This window comes from Giraffa tippelskirchi, chromosome 6, assembly GCF_054371585.1.
Source record: "Giraffa tippelskirchi isolate mGirTip1 chromosome 6, T2T-mGirTip1v1.2.pri, whole genome shotgun sequence".
NCBI classification, from domain to species: Eukaryota; Metazoa; Chordata; class Mammalia; order Artiodactyla; family Giraffidae; genus Giraffa; species Giraffa tippelskirchi.
The window spans coordinates 24,467,625-24,489,163 of NC_137280.1; the positions used below are offsets into that span (position 1 = coordinate 24,467,625).

General features: G+C 41.8%; 1 protein-coding gene and 1 non-coding gene across 2 annotated transcripts in view; one reads left to right on the forward strand and one right to left on the reverse strand.

The window, feature by feature from the left end:
* Positions 1–21,539, forward strand: part of TRHR (thyrotropin releasing hormone receptor) — a 553,356-nt gene that overhangs the window by 514,717 nt on the left and 17,100 nt on the right. The gene's annotated exons all lie outside the window — the stretch shown is intronic.
* Positions 1,029–1,100, reverse strand: TRNAF-GAA (transfer RNA phenylalanine (anticodon GAA)). Its single transcript has one exon. It is a non-coding gene; the product is annotated as a tRNA-Phe (tRNA).

Genomic DNA, 21,539 nt, shown 5'->3' on the forward strand with positions numbered 1-21,539 from the left:
GCCTCCCTCCAACTCTTATCCTTTTAAGGAAGAAACCCTGAACAAGGAAAACAGAACACAAAGGAAAAGAGGCAAAATAGTGGCAGTAGGGCTGACATTTTTGCAAACATGAAAGCCCTGAAGTTGTGTGGGTAGCCTAATCAATGATTAACCTCGAAAGGCAAATTAATGATACTAAACTCTTCAGCATTAGGCCTAAATCAGAGGTTTCTCAAGTTTACTGGGAAATTTTCATACTATTCTAACAGGTCCATCTTTCATTTTTAATTGTCTATTTGTCTGGGCCCAACTATATTCTTAATAATAAAAAGATCTCTAAAATGGGGGGAGTGCAATTTTTGTCACTTAGCACACAGATATCTAAGTGTGCCATCTTAGTTTTTATTATTAAAGAAAAGTGTTCCATTTTCTAATTCACATCCTATATAAGGAAAAACTCCATCTGCCATTAATTGCCTCAGTGAAAGTGCCCTGCAGTTTCATGTTTTGTGTCCTTTGGTTAGATGAACACAAATTGTTTATTCTCAATTTTATACTTGCAGCTTTGAGTTATAATTTCTCTGGTAGAGAAAAATAAATTTTTCTATATGCCTACAAAAACAAAAAAAAAACCTGCATGCCTACAGAATTCTCAATTTGACCACACACCAAAAAACCCCTTAAAATCAGCTACCTTGAAAATGAAAAATTATATTTCTTTATGCAGCCTCTTGTGAATTCTTCAAATTGTAGATAGTCCAAGTTCCAGACAGCTGAAGGCTGGACTGTAACCATGTTTTTAGTCTCCTTTACTTTTGTTGAGTTAGGGAAAGGTGAAAGGTATAAAGTTAAAGCTAGGTCAACATTAAGCAGAATTTTATGGTAGATCATTTTATATTCAAAGAAAAATGAAAATAGTGAAAGTGTTAGTCGCTCAATCATTTCTGACTCTGAAACCCTATGTACTGTATCCCACCAGGCTCCTCTGCCCATGGGATTCTCCAGGCAAGAATACTGGAGTAGGTTGCCATTCCCTTCTCCAGGGGATCTTCCCCACCCAGGGATTGAACCTGGGTCTCCTGCATTTCAGGCAGATTCTTTACCATCTGAGCCACCAGGGAAGTCCAATACTCGGGAGTATTCAATATCCTCCCCAGGTTAATGAAACATTCATTCATAACCCCCAAATCACCTAACATTCCTAGATATTAGAGGCCACCAGGACATTTAAAAGCAAACTCTTCACCTTCAAGGGCTCACTATTGGCCATGTGCACGAATAATCCTGAGTAGACTATTGTGCTTTACAATAGAGGACACAGCATCCATGAGGAGAGAAGCAAACTGGGGAAGAATGGGGGACAGCTCAGTGGAGTACGGGGCATTGATCTGGGCCTGTGAAGATGGACGGAATGTGTAAAAGCAGCAATAAGGAGAACAGAGAGAAAAGGAAGAAAGTTCAACTGAGAGAGGAGTAAATAGGGGAAGACTGGGCACATTCAGGGAGAGACTAGTCTAGTATCATTGAAGTGGGACAATGGAAGTGTGCTGTCTCCAGAGGAAAGCCTGAACCGACTGTGCTTGCTCTTTCCCAGCCCTGACCTTTGTCACTCCGCCTACTTACATCCACACCCATGGTTATAACTCCCGCCTATGAGAGCCCAGGACACAGCTCTAGCAAAGACATCTGACCCATACACCTAACTGGTTTTTGGACATCATGTAAGTTCATCAAATCCAATACGACTAAATCTAAATCCATTTATTTCCTTCATGAATCCGTATCACTTTTCTTCTTTCCTATTTTAGATTCCCAAACCACAAATCTAGGAGGCCTTATAGTGCTTTTCTGTCCTATCTACCCACCCCAAGTGATAGCCAGATGCTAGTGATTCTAGCTCCTAAGCTCTCATGTTTGACCTATTCTGTCACACGACCGTTGTCCTAGTTCACCATTTCTCACCTGCTCCATTTCAGGACATACCTCACCAAGCCTCTCCCATTCCACCATCTCCCAGATCATCCTGTACACTGCTCACCAGGAGGTTTCTCTAATACACAAATATGTCATCAAAATGCTTTTTATAGTTCCCTGAGGCCTAGAGTTTGAACCTCTTAGCATAACAAATATGATCCTGACTCCTTTATATGTTTTTAACTTCATTGCTATGGCTCTCCTAAAGTACACTTTATGCCCCAGCGGTACTGAATTATTTGTAATTCTCTGAACTTGCTGTGTTCTCTCAGCTGGAAAACGTTTCATCTGGCAAGCTCCCAATTATCTTCCAAGTCTCAGATCAAATGGTGCTCCCCCATGCACCCCATCCAGCCTTCCCTGCATTTCTCAGGCAGATCTATATAACTGAAAGCCTAGCTATAATCATTCCGTTAGATATTCTACCTGTTTCCACAGTACTTTGTACTGGTTTAGTAATTCTTATGTATCATAGCTGTTACCTGTTGGTCTTCCCATTGCCATTAACATCTGTAAGAGTAGGGCCCCTATTCCCAGTGCCCTCAGCACTGAACTTGGTATGCAGCAGCTCCCCAAAGAACATATGGCAGATCATGTGTTGCAGCCAAGGAATACAGGATTTGCAAGAGTGAGTGGCTAGCATTTCTTTGCAAATCTACATTCAGTGACTTCACACTAGTTGCTTAAAATTGGTCATGATTGGAGTACTGCTGCTGCTGCTGCTGCTAAGTCGCATCAGTTGTGTCCGACTCTGTGCGACCCCATAGATGGCAGCCAAACAGGCTCCTCTGTCCCTAGGATTCTCCAGGCAAAAATACTGGAGTGGGTTGCCATTTCCTTCTCCAATACATGAAAGTGAAAAGTGAAAGTGAAGTTGATCAGTCATGTCCGACTCTTCGTGACTCCATGGGCTGCAGCCTACCAGGCTCCTTCATCCATGGGCTTTTCCAGGCAAGAGTACTGGAGTGGGTTGCCATTGCCTTCTCCGGATTGGAGTACTAATATTGTAGGAATCAGCAAATATGACATTTCAGGGCCCCTCCCTTTTCTGTGGAGAGCCAGTTGTTAAATATTGATCAATACACTTCTGTGTATGTGTGTGCATGTGTATCATACATAATAAATGAATTGTAAAAGAGTACATACACGCATAGTTGGGACTAAGTCCAATCCAGCACTCTATTTTGCTCCCTGAAAAAGTATTGCTTGCTATTCCATATCCTTCTCTGGTTTTAATTAAAATTTATTTTCTTTTATTGACTGTCTTTGAATTATAAAATAGCAAAACTAGCAACCAGCTAGTATGATAGTGAGTTTGTTGCTGGATAAGAATTTTGAGGAAGATTTCCCCACTTTCAGACTGAACAGGCTGACTTAGAAACATGGCATACTCAAATCATAATTTACTTTTTATACAAAATCCTGTTGGCTTTCCAACAAGCCTTTCAAATATCCTTCCCAATAAGAGAACTACACTGGACAGAATATACAGAGATGCAGAGGGATGGCAACTTAGGGGAGGAAACAATGTGAGCAGAAGTACTAAGATGAGAATGAATCTATCTGAGTGTTCCTCTGTGACTAATTTTCCAAAAGCAATTTGCACACATCATCTTATTTCAAAGAGAAATATCCCCAATTTCCCCTGACTGGCTTTCAAAGCCCTCTAAAATCTGACCTTTTCATCTTTTTTCTTGCTTTGTTCAGCCATTATTTCTTTAATTCAATGAACAATTACTGAGCACCAATCTCATGCCAGGCATTACTCTCGGGAACAAATAATACTCACTATCTTGTGGAACTTTCTGTATCACAATTCAAAAGCAGTTTGAGTGGTATTTTTGATCTTTCAGATATATAACCAGGAGTGGATCATATAATAACTCTATTTTTAGTTTATTGAGAAACCTCCATACTGTTTTCCACTGTGGCTGTGCCAATTTACATTCCTACCAACAGTGCATGAGGGTTTCCTTTTCTTTCCATCCTTGCCAACATTTGTTATTTGTGGTCTTTCTGATGATAGCCATTGACAGGTGTGAAAAAATAAAAACACTAATTTGAAAAGATGCATGCACCCTAATGTTCATAGAAGCATTATTTACAATTGCTAATATATGCTAATATATACAATTGCTAATAGATGCTAAGCATCTATCAACAGCTGAATAAATAAAGAAGATATGGTACATCTATACAATGGACTACTACTTGGCCATGAAAAAGAATGAAATTTTGTTTGCAACAACATGGATAGACTTGGAGAGTATTATGCTAAGTGAAATAAGTCAGAGAAAGACAGATACTGTATGATACCACTTATATGTGGAATCTAAAAAATAAGCTAGTGAATATAACAAAAAAAGAAACAGACACAGATACAGAGAACAAACCAGCAGTTACTAGTGGTGAGAGGAAGGGAAGGGGGCTAGTTAGGGTTAGGGGACTAAGAGGGACAAGCTACTATGTATAAAATCATCTACAAAGATATTGTACAGCACAGGAATATAGATGATACTTTATAATAACTGTAGTTGTTGTTGTTGTTGTTCAGTCACTTAGTTGTGTCCAACTCTATGTGACTCCATGGACTGCAGCACACCAGGCCTCCCTGTCCTTCACCATCTCCCAGAGTTTGCTCAAACTCATGTCCACCGAGTTGATGATTCCAACCAACCATCTCATCCTCTCTTTCCCCCTTCTCTTCTTGCCTTCAATCTTTCCCAGTGTCAGGGTCTTTTCCAATGAGTTAGCTCTTCACATCAGAAGGCCAAAGTACTGGAGCTTCAGCATCAGTCCTCCCAATGAATATTCAGGGTTGATTTCCTTTAGGATTGATTGGTTTGATCTCCAAGCTGTCCAAGGGACTCTCAAGAGTCTTCTCCAGCACCACAGTTCAAAAGCATCAATTCTTAAGTGCTCAGCCTTCTTTATGGTCCAACCCTCACATCTATACATGACTACTGGAAAAACCATAGTTTTGATTTGCAGACCTTTGTTGGCAAAGTGATGCCTTTGCTACCTTTAAAATTGTGAATCACTATATGGTACACCTGTAGCTTATATAATATTGTACATCAACTATAACTTTTTAAAAAGTTGAACAAGATAGTAAGAAAATACAAAGTTAGGCTGCACAATGTACAGAAGAAACACAAGGAGTGAGTAAATACCACACATAACGCTGGAGAGCAGCACACCCCCAACAGAAGAGTCACTGCACTTTTGAAAAACAAGTAGGCATTCACCAGGCTGACATGAAACCAGCAGGATTAGTCATTTATGTAGCCAGAGCCCAGGGTAAGACCTTGGAAGTCCCTGTGTGTCACTGAAAATATCTAAATTTGGTTCTAAGTCACCAGGGAAACACTGAAGGACTCTAACAAGAACAGCGGCAAACTGGATTTGACTTTTGGAAACTTTACTCATGATATTTTACAATGAATCCAGCCCATAACTTGGAAAACAGAAATGACACTTTTATAATCCAAGCAAGAAAGCAAAGACTTGCATTAACATGTAAATAGCAGAGAAGGCTAGTTCAGTTCAGTTCAGTCGCTCAGTTGTGTCCGACTCTCTGCGACCCCATGAATTGCAGCACGCCAGGCCTCTCTGTCCATCACCAACTCCCGGAGTCTACCCAAACCCATGTTCATCGAGTCGGTGATGCCATCCAACCATCTCATCCTCTGTCGTCCCCTTCTCCTCCCGCCCCCAATCCTACCCAGCATTAGGGTCTTTTCCAATGAGTCAACCCTTCGCATGAGGTGGCCAAAGTATTGGAGCTTCAGCTTCAACATCAGACCTTCCAATGAACACCCAGGATTGATCTCTTTTACGATGGATTGATTGGATCTCCTTGCAGTCCAAGAAACTCTCAAGAGTTTTCTCCAACACCACAGTTCAAAAGCATCAATTCTGCGGCGCTCAGCTTTCTTCACCGTCCAACTTTCACATCCATACATGACCACTGGAAAAACCATAGTCTTGACTAGACGGACTTTTGTTGGCAAAGTAATGTCTCTGCTTTTAAACATGCTATCTAGGTTGGCCATAACCTTCCTTCCAAGGAGTAAGCGTCTTTTAATTTCATGGCTGCAGTCACCATCAGCAGTGATTCTGGAGCCCAAAAAAGTAAAGTCTGACACTGTTTCCACTGTTTCCCCATCTATTTCCCATGAAGTGATGGGACCAGATGCCATGATCTTAGTTTTCTGAACATTGAGCTTTAAGCCAACTTTTTCACTCTCCTCCTTCACCTTCATCAAGAGGCTCTTTAGTTCTTCTTCACTCTCTGCCATAAGGGTGGTGTCATCTGTATATCTGAGGTTATTGATATTTCTCCCGGCAACCTTGATTCCAGTTTGTGTTTCTTCCAGCCCAGCGTTTCTCATGATGTACTCTGCATATAAGTTAAATAAGCAGGGTGACAATACACAGCCTTGACGTACTCCTTTTCCTATTTGGAACCAGTCTGTTGTTCCATGTTCAGTTCTAACTGTTGCTTCCTGACCTGCATACAGGTTTCTCAAGAGACAGGTCAGATGATCTGGTATTCCCATCTCTTTCAGAATTTTCCACAGTTTATTGTGATCCACACAGTCAAAGGCTTTGGCATAGTCAATAAAGCAGAAATAGATGTTTTTCTGGAACTCTCTTGCTTTTTCGATGATCCAGCGGATATTGGCAATTTGATCTCTGGTTCCTCTGCCTTTTCTAAAACCAGCTTGAACATCTGGAAGTTCATGGTTCACGTATTGCTGAAGCCTGGCTTGGAGAATTTTGAGCATTACTTTACTAGCATGTGAGATGAGTGCAATTGTGCGGTAGTTTGAGCATTCTTTGGCATTGCCTTTCTTTGGGATTGGAACGAAGACTGACCTCTTCCAGTCCTGTGGCCACTGCTGAGTTTTCCAAATTTGCTGGCATATCAAGTGCAGCACTTTCACAGCATCACCTTTGAGGATTTGAAATAGCTCAACTGGAATTCCATCACCTCCACTAGCTTTGTTCGTAGTGATGCTTTCTAAGGCCCACTTGACTTCACATTCCAAGATGTCTGGCTCTAGGTGAGTGATCACACCATCGTGATTATCTGGGTCGTGAAGATCTTTTTTGTACAGTTCTTCTGTGTATTCTTGCCACCTCTTCTTAATATCTTCTGCTTCTGTTAGGTCCATACCATTTCTGTCCTTTATCGAGCCTATCTTTGCATGAAATGTTCCTTTGGTATCTCTAATTTTCTTGAAGAGGTCTCTAGTCTTTCCCAATCTGTTGTTTTCCTCTATTTGTTTGCACTGATCGCTGAGGAAGGCTTTCTTATCTCTCCTTGCTATTCTTTGGAACTCTGCATTCAGATGAGAATATCTTTCCTTTTCTCCTTTGCTTTTCACTTCTCTTTTCTTCCCAGAGAAGGCTAAGATGGATATATAAGAGCAAAATCAGTGGGATTTAACTACTAATTTGTCAAATGACAGAGAAGTTCCTAAATTGAGTCCCAGATTTTCAGCTGGAATGAGTGGACAGGCAGTGGTGTTAGGAAGCATGGCACAGAATACAAGAGGAAGAATGGTCTTTACCTATATTTATTCCTTCTTCATAGATGGAGATGTGTCCACTAGATTCTCCTATGTATACGAAGCTCATTTAACTTTGCAACCTTGCTGATGTAATTTTTCCCACCTGTAAAGCCCTCCCCACTCTTGATACCTCCCACCTCTCTGAAAAGCTCAAGGTCCCAGTTCAGGCTGCAGTTAGAGCAAGGAATCCCATACATTGAACATCCACCCAAAGGCAGAATCCAGCATGACCTCTGGAGTCAGAAAAATGTAAGTTCAATTCTACTTCCTGTCTCTCTAACTTTGGATAAGTTATTTTACTTCATAATACTTGTTTGTTCAAGGGTAACATGGGATACTAATGATACCCACTCATAGGGTTGCTGTGAGGAAATACCTAGCACATAATAAGCATTCCATAATTTTTTTTTTTTTTTTTTAGTTCTACCAGTTTATTGCTACCAACCCATTTCCCTCCACCCTCATGCACGCGTGCTCAGTCATGTAACTCCATGGACTGCAGCTCACCAGGCTCCTCTGTCCATGGACTTTTCCAGGCAAGAATACTGGAGTGGGTTGCCATTTCCTTCTCCACATAATTTTATTTACTATACTTAAATTACTTGTCGTGATTAAAATGTTGTTTATCCCCACCTTATTCATGAAATAGCAAAAATTTTAGACTAGTAATTCATTCCTGAAGAAGACAAAGTTTAGAGGTTATAGTAGATGGATCTTCCAGGCTCACCTAACAGTATATTCATAAGATCAAATCAGTGAGTATTTCTCAGTCTTCTGCTCTATGCCCAGAGAGAAATACAGTAAGCACATTAAGTTTATATGAACTAATTTAATATGTCTTCACCAGAATCCTGAGTAGGAACTAACTGTAAAAGAGAATTTGGAGGCATAGGAATACAAAGTGATGTGCAAGTTGTGGCAAAGCCAAGATTTTAACTCAGCTCATCTGCTCCATTTCAACCATGAAAGTGAAAAGTGAAAATGAAGTCACTCAGCCGTGTCGGACTCTTTGCGACCCCGTGAACTGTAGCCTACCAGGCTCCTCTGTCCATGGGGTTCTCCAGGCAAGAATACTGGAGTGGGTTGCCATTTCCTTCTCCAAGGGATCTTCCCGACTCAGGGATCAAACGCGGGTCTCCCACATTGCCAGCAGACGCTTTACCCTCTGAGCCACCAGGGAAGCATTTCAACCATAGAGTAAGAGAAAAATCAAAGGAGAGATCAGTAAGGGTTTCCTGGAGCTGGAGGTTTGGGCCACATTAAAGAGACTGAGTGGAAAGAAGTCATTCCAGATAAAGGAGGGAGATGGGAAGGATCTGATGGTATTATCAATGGGAGAAAAAGCCCAGAATTTTATTATAAAGCATGCTCTGTCTGAGGAGTAGTAATGCGATTAGCTAGATGTGAGCCAAAAGTTTATGGGAAATAAATGTGGAGGACCTGCAGGCTGGGGCTGGATCAGTGAGGCCAGAAAGCCAAGCACAGGGCCCCTACTGCCACCTGCCTTCCCAAGTCCCCCATCAGGCTGGTGAACAGCGCCAGGGAAGTCACATTCCACAGGTTGCAGCTTCGGAGTTTCCCTTCCGATGGGCCCTCGTTAAGCTCTGCCTATCCATGTCCCTGATAGCTCAGTTGGTAAAGAATCCACCTGCAACGCAGGAGACCCCAGTTTGATTACTAGGTCAGAAAGATCCCTGGAGAAGGGATAGGCTACCCACTCCAGTATTCTTGGACTTCCCTTATGGTTCAGCTAGTAAAGAATCCGCCTGCAATGTGGGAGACCTGAGTTCTATCCCTGGGTTGGGACGATCCCTGAAGAAGGAAATGGCAACCCACTGCAGTATTCTTGCCTCGAAAATCCCCTGGACAGAGGAACTTGGTAGGCTACAGTCCATGGGGTCTCAAAGAGTCAGACACAACTGAGTGACTTCACTTTCTTTCTTTCTATTCTTTTTATTGAACTACAGTTAGCATTATATTCATTTCAGGTGTACAACATAAGTGATTCAACATTTATATACATTATGAGTTGATCACCACTACAAGTCTAGTAACCATCTCTCACCATACAAAGTTATTATTGTAATTATCTCCATGCCTTATTTATTTTTATAACTAGAAATTTATACTTCTTAATCCTCTTTACTTATTTCACCCAACACCCCATCACTCTATCCCTTGCTAATCACCAGTTTGTTCTCTGTTATCTATGAGTTTGTTTTCATTTTATTTTATTTTATTTTATTGTTTGGTTTTTTAGATTTCACATACAAACGCAGTTCATTTTATCACACTTCATAGGTATTGCAATGTTTGCAAACTGAAATTTTGTGGTAACCCTGTATTGTTGGATGATAGCATTTTTTAGCAATAAAGAATTAATTAAGGTAGTATATTGGTTTCTTTTAGACAAAATGCTATTATGCACTTAATATACCACAGTATAATGTGAACATAAGTTTTATATGCCCTGGGAAACCAAAAAATACATGTACCTCGCTTTATTGTGATATTTCCTTTATTGCCATGGTCTAGAACCAAGCTCACAATTACTCTGAGGTGTGCCTGTGTAAGTGAAGTCATACAGTATTTGTCTCTCTGTCCCCCTTACTTCACTTAGCATATATTTACCCTCTAGTCCATCCACGTGTTATAAATGGCAAGATATCATTCTTTTTTAAGACTGAGTAATAGGTGGGGGGACAAGAGCCACTTTGGAGGGGCCAGCTGGGACAGGTGGATTGAGTGAGGTGGGTCCCAGGGAACACCAGGATGGGGTACACGGTTTTAGCTCGGTTGATGAAGTGGGACAGACATGGCATGTGCCAGCCCTGAGCCAGCCAGGTGAAAGAGCGTGAAAGAAAATGGGGACCCACCAGTGCTTTCATCCCCAGAGAAAGTGCCACCATATCCCTGTGCCTCTGGCACCTGTCTTTATGTCAGTGATCTCCTCTGTGTTTGGCCCAGGTTCTGTTCAAGCTGCTACCTCTGTGCTGGGACTCGGAGGGAGCAGGTTTATGTACAAGCCCTGCAAGAGTGAAATCTCAGTTTCCCCACAGCCCTCCAGCTCTCCTGGACATAAGCCCCTCTGGGTTTCAAAGCTATATGTTAGGGGGGAATCATCTTCCCAGTGCAGGACTCTTGGGGCTGGGGAGCCCGAGGAAAAGCTTAGACCCCTGTCTCCTCAGGTTGGGCAGAGGGTCCTCCATGAACGTGATATCCCTCCCACTTGTGGATCACTGCCCCGAGGGTGGGGGTTCTGACAAGACCGCATCTCGGCCCCTCCTGCCCATCTCAGCGTGGCCCTTTCTTTATGTTCTGAGTTGTAGAGAAGCTTTTCTGCTCGTCTTCAGGTTGTCTTCAGAGACAGCTGTTGTGTATGTAGTTGTGGAGCATCCCTGGGAAGGGCTGAGCTCAGAGTCTTCCTACTCCACCATCTTAATTCCAACACTAACTATAGGTGAATTTTTTTAAAGGGAACGACAGACGGACAAAATCCGAGTTCTGGAGCAATGACTGCATTTTAAGAGGCTAGAAGAGGGTTAGGTTCTTTGCTAGAGATTAAAAAAACCACACAATACCCCCCCCCTTGGAACAGCCAGAGGGCCAAAGGCATATTTGTAGTGGGTGATTCCAGTTACAAGGGAAAGTAAAGAAAGACAATGAGCCAAGGAGAGTGAGAAGTTTCAGTTAAATAAATCAGTGAATTTATCTAAAACTGGGAAGTCATAGCCTTGACGCTAGAGTCAGACACAGCTCTCCAGAGCTGCATGGGAGGCACCCAAAAAGAACTTCAATAAACTAAAAATTAAATTAGCTCTGAAGGTCAAACAAAGCTAAATACATGTGCTCATGGAAGAGGATGAATAATGTAAAGCACCTGACATCCATATTTAGTTGCAATAAAAATAGATAATTATTTTGGAAAAGAAAATAATGCAACCTTTTATAAACAACACAGGTGACTTTTAGCCAAAATCTATATCCCTTGGATAGATTGCCAGAGCATAATTATAAATTAGCTGCAAGTAAGTAAAGCATCCTATGCCTTTCCATTCAATGCCTTTGTTGTTTGAGTTTTATGGAGATTTATGACTATTTATGACTAAAGAATGCAGCATCCTTTCTGCAGGCAGCAGCTCTTAGCTGAGAAAATAAGGCGAGCGGTGGCACCACTGGCAGAGTGAGAAAGGAAAGAGGCAGAGTAAGTGCAGAGCACCCCGGGGATTTTTAAAGATCGTTTGTAGAGTCAAGTGCCTGAAGCCCCCACGTGCAGAACTGACATCCTGCCATGTTTCCTCCGATGCGAGTTCAGATTTGTGACTGATTCTGCCTGACAAGCATTTGAAATACCATGCATGTAGAAAAATCTGAGTGGGAAGAGTAAGAGAAGAGTGCCCTGAGACAGTTTCTGTTCTACGGTGACAGAGAAAGTGACTCAGATTCAGGATGAATTTACAGGAGAAATATTTAACTAGCTATTATAAAGTGCTAGAATGGACCACCCGGAATTTCTTTACAAATCCATTAGGTATGTCTCTGAAGAAGTTAAGAGCAATTGAGTCAATACGTTTGTACAAACCAACTGCAGTACACAGTGGAGGTATTATCCTGGAATTAAGAAGGGCTTTGTTCAATTTTTATAATCCCTTCAAGTTCATTATTATATGGAATGGGAAAATAGTGGGATTAAGGTTCAGTCTCTGGGTCAGGAAGGTCCCCTGGAGAAGGAAATGGCAATCCACTCCAGTATTCTTGCCTGGAAAATCCCACAGACAGAGGAGTCTGGTGGGCTACAGTCCATGGGGTCACAAGGAGTCAAGACACGACTAAGTGACTAACAGAAGGACAGATTTGCATCTACTCATTTATGATTCAGTTGAAAACCTACTGTATGTCAGGCACAGAGTTAGGCACTAGGATATAAAAATGAACAGGGGTTCCTACTCACAAAAATATCATAGTCTAATAGGAAAAATATGAAAGTAAACTGATCACTAACACCGTAAAGGAACGAGTGTTATCATGGGGGAAAGCACAGATTAGTGTTACCTGATCCAGATAGTTTTGGGGAAAGGTGAGCCTCAAAAAGGCTATCTGGAAAAGAAAATTCCTAAACTGAGTGGATAATGGAAATTAATCAAAGCTGTCTAGGTGAAGAAGGGAAGGAAGATGACTTATGCAAAGGTAGCCATAGAGGTGAAGGCGAGGAGTCCAGAAAGAACAGGATCAGTCCAAGAACTGATGTAGTCATTAAGGCTGAACAACAAAAGGGGAGACTAAACCAGGAATAAAGTCATAGTCTAGGATACTGAGAGGGCTTCCCTGGTGACGCAGATGGTAAAGAATCTGCCTGCGATGCAGGAGACCCAGGTTCTATCTCTGGGTCAGGAAGATCCCCTGGAGAAGGGAATGACAACCCACTTCAGTATTCTTGCCTGGAGAATTCCATGGATAGAGGAGGCCGGCATGCTGCAGTCCATGGGGTCACAAAGAGCCAGATATGACTGAGCAGCTAACACTTTCACAGGATACTGAGAGTTTGGACAATATTCTAAAGGCTATGAAAAGTCACTGGAAGACTGCAAGGCAAGGTGTATTATAGTTAGATTTATGCTTGAGGATGATCACTGTTTTCAGTTGGCAAAAGATTAGACCAAAATCAAAGGTATTAGTTCGGAGAGTGCTGAATGATATGAGTGAGATAATCTGAGTAATTCTGCAAAGGCCTAACATGTTGAGGAAAATAGCAGTGAAAATAGAAAGAGATATATTCGGAATAGAATCCACAGACTTGATAGATGTAGGTATGTAGAAAGAGAGAGAGAAACGACTCCAACACTTGAACCACTGAGATAAAAAGTGGTGTGACAGTTGAGAGTCTGCATTCTGGATCTCATGCCCATGTGAGTGCCTGGACCATGAAAATAATAAATGTTATTATTAATTGGATAGTGTAATTTGTCTAAATGAAGACAATTAGTGGAGGAATATATTTCAAGGAGGGTGAGCGTGTTAAATTCAGTTCTGCCTTCACTGTGTTTGAAGTGCCGATAGAATACACAGGCACAGTCAGAAGCACAGAATTAGAGCTAGAAGAAACATCTGACCCAGAGACACAGATTTGAGAACAAATCAGGTTTTTTAAGACTCTGGAGTAAGTGTAATTATAGGAGGAAATTTTGTGGAATTTAAAGGAAACCCTGGAGTAGCTTGAATCATAGGGAGACTAGGATGAAGAGCCTATGAAATTAACAGAAGAAATTACCAAAGAGGAAGAAGGAAGAATAGGAGAAGCAGAGTCACAAAAGCCAAAGGAGAGAACTTTCAATAGTGGATCAATAAAACAGGCAAAGATAAGAACTGGAAAAACACCTAAAATAGGTATTGGTAATCTTTTTGAGTAGCTTTTCCATAAAAGTGTAGGGAAGAAGAATAAATCAGATCTCATGCAGTTGGTGAATGAATTGATGAGGTGAAGAAAACTGGAAAGAGAGAATTAACAGCTATCTTAAGCTTGATTGTGACAGGCAACAATAATGACAGTGAGAAACAAGACAGGGTATTTTTATAATTGTTTTACTTGTATTTTACTTCTTAAGATGAAGAACCCCAAGCCTGTTTAAATCATAATGGGAAAGAGGTAGTTCAATGGGAGGATTTATTTGTAGATACACAAGCCAGACCAAGTATTGGTAGAGTCCAGTTTCTGAGGATGCAAGAAGGGAAACCATAAACAGTGTAGGCAAAGCTCTCAGCATTGGAGAGGAAAGGGGGCATCCTTGTTTTCCTTGTCAGCAGGGTTTGTGTCTAATTCACTGACCCATTTACAGCGCCTGGCACCATGTCTGGCACATAGAAGTACCCAATATGTGTTTGTTAAATAAATAAACGATAAATGAATGAATCGAAAAAGAAATAAATATGATACAAAAAAAGAGATGAGGATGACCATGTTGCATTAGTTTTAAGTGCTGGGCAGGAAATGATGAGTTCTCACAAGCTGGTCTCTATTTTCTCAGTAATGAGAGGGACAGTATCAATTGGGAATGAAGAGGCAATGGCAGAGGGAGGGAACATGGCAGTTCATTGTGGGAAATGGGAAAAGGGTCAATGACAGGGAGAACGGGAACAGGATTCAGTCCCATTCTTATTTAGAAAAGGTGAACCAGAGCACTAGTAAATTGTTGCTGCTGTTTAGTCGCTAAGTTATGTCCAACTCTTTTGAGACTACATGGACTGTAGCCCACCAGGCTCCTCTGTCCATGGGATTTCCCAGTTAAGAATATTGGAGTGGGCTGTCATTTCCTTCTCCAAGGAATCTACCAGGGACCGAACCCGTGTCTCCTGTATTGGCAGGCAGATTCTTTACCACTGAGCCTCAGGGAAGCCCAGTAGTAAATTACAGGCAGTCTGATTTCTTCATGACATCTGAATGCTTGCAGTGGACCTCTTTTAAGACTTACTCCCAATAAACATCTCCAGCAAATTAGGAAAACCCATCCCTTTGTTTGGACACTCAGAGGTCTTTACTCATGGTGCCCGCTTAGAGGAGCCACTTCTTTGTCCTCAAGGTTGTTTCCTCTTCAGCTGCAGCAAGCGACACACCCACAACCCGTACAATTTCACATTTAGCACTTCGTTCCCCTTCCCTGAGGCAAAGATCTTAAGACAAAGGGTCAGATCAGACCAAATGTGATGCATTGCCACAGGACAGGGATTTTTACATTTACCAAAATTGCCATGGGAAGCTCTGCCTCCAAATTGGTATGAGCCAGGTGCCTCAATAAACCCCTTCACCAAAAACGTTGTGGACAGGATGAGTTCCTGGGCTCCTTCCTCACCTCTCCTTTATTAGCATCCTCAGCTGACATGCCTAGGGTTCAGTCTGGTTTTCTCTCCCCTCAAACATCTTGGCTCTTTCCACTTTGTACACTTCTGAATTTTGACTGAAGTATATTTGATTTACAACATTGTGTTAGTGCCAGGTGTACAAAAAAGTGAATCAGTTATACATATACACATGCCCACCCTTTTTCTTAGATTCTTTTCTCATATAAATCATTAAAGAGTACTGAGTAGAGTTCCCTGTGCTACACAAAAGTTATTAGTTATCTATTTTATTTATAGTAATGTGTATGGACTTCCCAGGTGGTGCTAGTGGTAAAGAATCTGTCTGCCAGTGCAGGAGACATAAGAGATGAAGGTTCCATCCCTGGGTTGGAAAGATGCCCTGGAGAAGGGAATGGCAACCCACTCCAGTATTCTTTCCTGGGAAATCCCATGGACAGAGGAGCCTGGCGGGCTACAGTCCACGGGGTCGCAGAGTTGAACATGGCTGAGCACCTTACAAAGCTCCTTGGTGTGTATATGTCAATCACCATCTCTGAAATTCTCACTGCCCCCTATCCTCTGGTAACCATAAGTTTGTTTTCAACAAGTGTGACTTCTATTTTATAAATAAGTTCATTTGTACCTTTTTTTTTTTTTTTTAAGATCTCATATATAGGCAATATCACATGGCATTTGTCCACTTTATCTTTGGAGGATTTTGGAAACACACTTAAAGGTGATTAGCCTTGGGACAAAACCAACACATTCCATTTTTCACACAGTCCTTGACTTTAACTTTCCTATTGACTTTATCTCAGAGAAAGAGGGTATAATGAAGTACAGTCACCCTTAATAAATAGGGATCCACATGATCAAGGGTGCTTGACTCTTCTTGTTCAAATGCAGGTATACTGGGTTCTTGTGCCTCACGGAGACCCTTGAGATGCTAAAGGCAAAACCAGAGAGGCTTCACATAATGACACTTTTTTCTATCAGTGCTACACTTCACACTTTAGCATCACGCAGAAAGTTTGTTTATTTCTCAGAGGAGCTCTCCCATCTCAAGAAGCCTGTGCCAGCCACTCAAAATCCAATGCAGACCCAAATTTAGACAGGTGGACACTGCTGTTATTCACCGTGGCTTTTAAGCTAATAAGTAAAAGCTTCGGTTGCTGGCTCCTCCCCAACTCCACCCAAATCCCCAGAAAAATTATTTAAAAGAGGTTGTTAAATCACATCAGACTTATTGTCCCCTTCTGCTGCTAAGTCGCTTCAGTCGTGTCCGACTCTGTGCGACCGCATAGACGGCAGCCCACTAGGCTCTGCCATCCCTGGGATTCTCCAGGCAAGAATACTGGAGTGGGTTGCCATTTCCTTCTCCAGTGCATGAAAGGGAAAAGCGAAAGTGAAGTAGCTCAGTCGTGTCCGACTCTTAGCGACCCCATGGACTGAAGCCTTCCAGGCTCCTCCATCCTAGGGATTTTCCAAGCAAGAGTACTGGAGTGGGGTGCCATTGCCTTCTCCAATTGTCCCCTTCTAAACATGCTTTTTGTCATATGTGAAACAGAGCACCATTCCATGTTCGATGCATGTGACAAGGGCTCGGGGCCGGGGCAGTGGGATGATCCAGAGGGATGGGAGGGGGAGGGAGGTGGGTGGGGGGTTCGGGAAGGGGAACACATGTAAACCCATGGCTGATTCTTGTCAATGTATGGCAAAAACTATTACAATATTGTAAAGTAATTAGCCCCCAAGTAAAATAAATAAATTTATAAAAAAAAAATAAAAAAAAAAAATAGATAATTATCCATGCGTAAACCACAAATAGAAAAAGCACTCTGGAACTTTTTTTAAAATCATGAAGACTAAGGTATACACAACGAAAAAACCTCACAATCCTATTAAACTCATTCAAAAGAGAGACATTTCTAGGCTGAGATGGTATGAATTATCTTCTCAAATAAGGTTTAATGGCCATTAAAAAACTCTTGGTCACCCTTTAAGTTTTGCAAATGTAGACCCACTTTCAGATGCTGCTGCTATCTTTTATTGAAGAGTTACAGAGTAAAGCTATTAGGATTCTACTCAATAAGGCCACCTTCCTGCCTCAGCTAAACTGACCCAATACAATCCCATTATTAAGGATAGTTGTTGTTATTTAGTCTCTAAATCGTATCCAGCTGTTTTCCAACCCCATGGACTGTAGCCCAGTAGGTTTCTCTGTCCATAGGATTTCCCAAGCAAGAATACTGGAGTGGGTTGCCATGCCCTCCTCCAGGGGATCTTCCCAACGCAGGGATCAAACCCACGTCTCCTATGTCTCCTGCAATGGCAGGCAGATTTTTTTTACCACTGAGCCACCAGGGAAGCCAGTATATCTTAATAATGTATTGTAAATTTATCAACCTTTTTTCCACTCCAAGTCTGTAGCCAAAATTCAGCCTGTACCAATTTGAGTCTCAGAGACAGACTTTTGGGTGAGGTGGTGCTAATGATAAAGAACCTGCCTTCTAATGCAGGACTCCCTGGGTTGGGAAGATCCCCTAGAGAATGGAATGGCAACCCACTCCAGTATTCTTGCTTGGAGAATCCCATGGACAGAGGAACCTGGTGGGCTCTGGTCTATAGGATTGCAAAGAGTCAGATACAACTAAAGCAACTTCGCACACAGAAAAAAAATAGCTTTCTTTTGTTTTTGGTTCCAACTGGTAGGGGGTCTGTGTGCTTGTGGGCAGCATGCAGTTAACTTCTTTCCCCTGGTAGGAGTTTTAATATCTGCAAAACAGCTCAAAGATATTGTTGTGTGTATCCCTTGAGGGGGAACCAAGACCCTGCCCCAAGACTGCACTACTGTTTCTTGTGTGCTCCTGTCTGTCTCTGCATCTCCTTCCTTCCCTAATTAGCACCTGTTTGAACCTGCCTGGAGGAACTCAAGGAAGATCATGGAGGCTAGACGAAATCCTTTTCCTGAAAACAAGAAATGGCGACCCAGAAAGACTTTTGTGCCCAGGAGCCTCATAGTGTCCTACTGGGGTTCAAAACCCCTAAAAAGCAGGACATTTTTCCTTCAATAGCAGAAGCACATCCCAACACAAACTCTAAAGGGAAGGCAACTTTACCAGCTCTCCTGGAGTCTGGAGGGTTCTAAAAATTCCAAGAGATTGTTACAACCTTCCTCAAAGCCTCCCTACTTGAGGCCCAGAGTCACTGTGTATATAATGCTACCTTCAATTCAGTTCAGTTCAGTCACTCAGTCATGTCCAATTCTTTGCAACCACATGGAATGCAGCACACCAGGCCTCCCTGTCCATCACCAACTCCCAGAGTTTACACAAGCTCATTTCCATGGAGTTGGTGATGCCGTCCAACCATCTCATCCTCTGTTGTCCCCTTCTCCTGCCTTCAGTGCTACCTTAGATTCTTCAATTAGTATCATGCCGCCAGGCCACTTGTCTTATCTTCCTCCCACCAATGTAACCAGGCAAGTAGTTTGTCCCACTTGCCTAGGTAGTGGTTTATTAACCTTTCTGATAAGTAATACTATTGATAGGTAAAATTTGTTGAATACCTGATTGAGTGTTCTAGACACTGTTTCAGTTCAGTTCAGTCGCTCAGTCATGTCCGACTCTTTGCGACCCCATGAATTGCAGCACGCTAGGCCTCCCTGTCCATCACCAACTCTTGGAGTTTACCCAAACCCATGTCCATCGAGTCGGTGATGCCATCCAACCATCTCATCCTCTGTCGTCCCCTTCTCCTCCTGCCCCCAATCCTTCCCAGCATTAGGGTCTTTTCCAATGAGTCAACTCTTCACATGAGGTGGCCAAAGTATTGGAGTTTCAGCTTCAACATCAGTCCTTCCAGTGAACACCCAGGACTGATCTCCTTTAGGATGGACTGGTTGGATCTCCTTGCAGTCCAAGGGACTCTCAAGAGTCTTTTCCAACACCACAGTTCAAAAGCATCAATTTTTCGGCACTCAGCTTTCTTCACCGTCCAACTCTCACATCCATACATGACCACTGGAAAAACCATAGCCTTGACCAGATGGACCTTTGTTGGCAATGTCTCTGCTTTTAAATATGCTATCTAGGTTTGTCATAACCTTCCTTCCAAGGAGTAAGCGTCTTTTAATTTCATGGCTGCAATCACCGTCAGCAGTGATTTTGGAGCCCAGAAAAATAAAGACACTGTTTAGACCTTCAGAATCAAGGTGAAAAAACCTTGAGAAACGTGATGAGTAAATAAGACAACTAATTTACTAAGGTCAAAGACTTCTCTTTTACAGCAGACCCATAGACCTTACACCTAAGGAGCATGGTTAGAATCAGGGAATAAATACACACACTATATAAATAAATGCACATAATATATCAGATTGTGATATATCAGAATGTAGAGAAAAATTAAGCAGATAAGGAGAATATGGAATGCTGAAATAGGAGGGGTATGATTTTAAATAAGACAATCAGGAATCAAATAAGTAGACCATTTTTAGATTGCAGTGTTATTTTGATTCTATATGCAGGCATTAGTCAATGTCATTTGTAAATCAATGCCTGAAACAACAAGGTTTTTTCCCAGTGAGGAAATGTTAAAACAGGCTGGCCTACATTAGTCATTTGGCTTTTATGCACAGGAAGTATAGCATTAGTGATATTATTTAATTATATTTCATCAATTTGTATAACACTTATTCCAAAAGCAAATGTATTCTATGTTCTAATTCAGAATTGAAATATTTCCCAATGGTGGGAATAAATACCTCTAGGTAGGTCATTGATTGAGGGAGGTTTGTGATAAACATTTCTGTGCCCAAATAGTGTTAGGCCTCTTCATCTTTGTAAAAGGAAGTATGACAATCTCTACTTGTCCTTCTCAATGGGGGAAGAAGAAACAGTTGCCTATTTTAGGGACAGGATAAGAGATTTCCATTTTTTTTGGTGGCAGGCAGAGTGATTAAAAGGAAGATTGGGACAAACTGCCTGGATCAAATCCCAGTTTTCCACTGGTAAGTGGTATATGAGAGAAAGAAAGTGTTAGTCACTCAGTCATGTCCAACTCTTTGTGATCCCATGGTTTGTAGCCACCAGGCTCCTCTGTCCATGGGATTCTCCAGGCAAGAATGCTGGAGTGGGGTGCCATTCCCTTCCCCAGGGGATCTTCCGACATAGGGATCAAACCGAGGTCTCTCACATTGTAGGCAGATTATCTTCTGAGTCACAAGGGAGATGAGAGTACCTTCCTCATAATATATTGTCAAGATTAAAAGAGCTAAGATGTAAATGAAGCGCTTAGAACAGAACTTGATGCATAGTAAGAAATGTTTTCTGTATTAGTTTTAAAAACAGCTTTTGCTTTTCTAGCATTTGCTATGTCCCAATCACTAGCACTAGAACCTGATATACATTATCTCATATATTCACACAAAACCCCTGGGAGTTAGGTAAAAATTTCTTTCATCATTTCACTGAAGAGAAAACTGAGACTCATAGATAGTGTCAATAGGGCCCAAAGTCTAACAGTTGGTAAGTGGAGGGGCCAAGACACCAGCACAGAGAAACTGCTGTAAAAGAGGAGTCTTTGGCATTAGTAAATTAGGAGTTTTGTATAAAAACCAAAGGACTGGTTTGCTCAGGGACAGGAGGGCCAACTACCAATCAACGTGTAAATGCACCTCCTCCAACTGGCTCCTGTGATGATTTCTACACCACTCCTGACTTAATCACCCATGAGAGTGCATATCTTCTGGAAAAGTAACTCCCAGGATTATTGAAAGTACAGTGTTGTTTTTTGGGGGGAGAGGATACTTAATGCTTATTTTTATTTATTTATTTGGCTGTACCAGGTCTTAGTTGCAGCAAGTAGGATTTTCTAACTTCCTTAAGGCATGTGGGATCTAGTTCCCTAACCAGAGAACAAACCCGTAACCCCTGTATTAGGAGTGCAGAATCTTAGCCACTGGACCAACAGGGAAGTCCCAAAAATACAGTGTTAACATTACATTTTCTAGGTGATATTTTTTAGAGAGGTAATGCTAACCATGATTCTGTTGTTGTTGTCCTGTTGCTAAGTCATGTATTGCTCTTTGAGACCCCATGAACGGTAGCACACAATGCTTCCCGGTCCTTCACCATCTCCTCAGTTAGCTCAGACTCATGTCCATTGAATCAC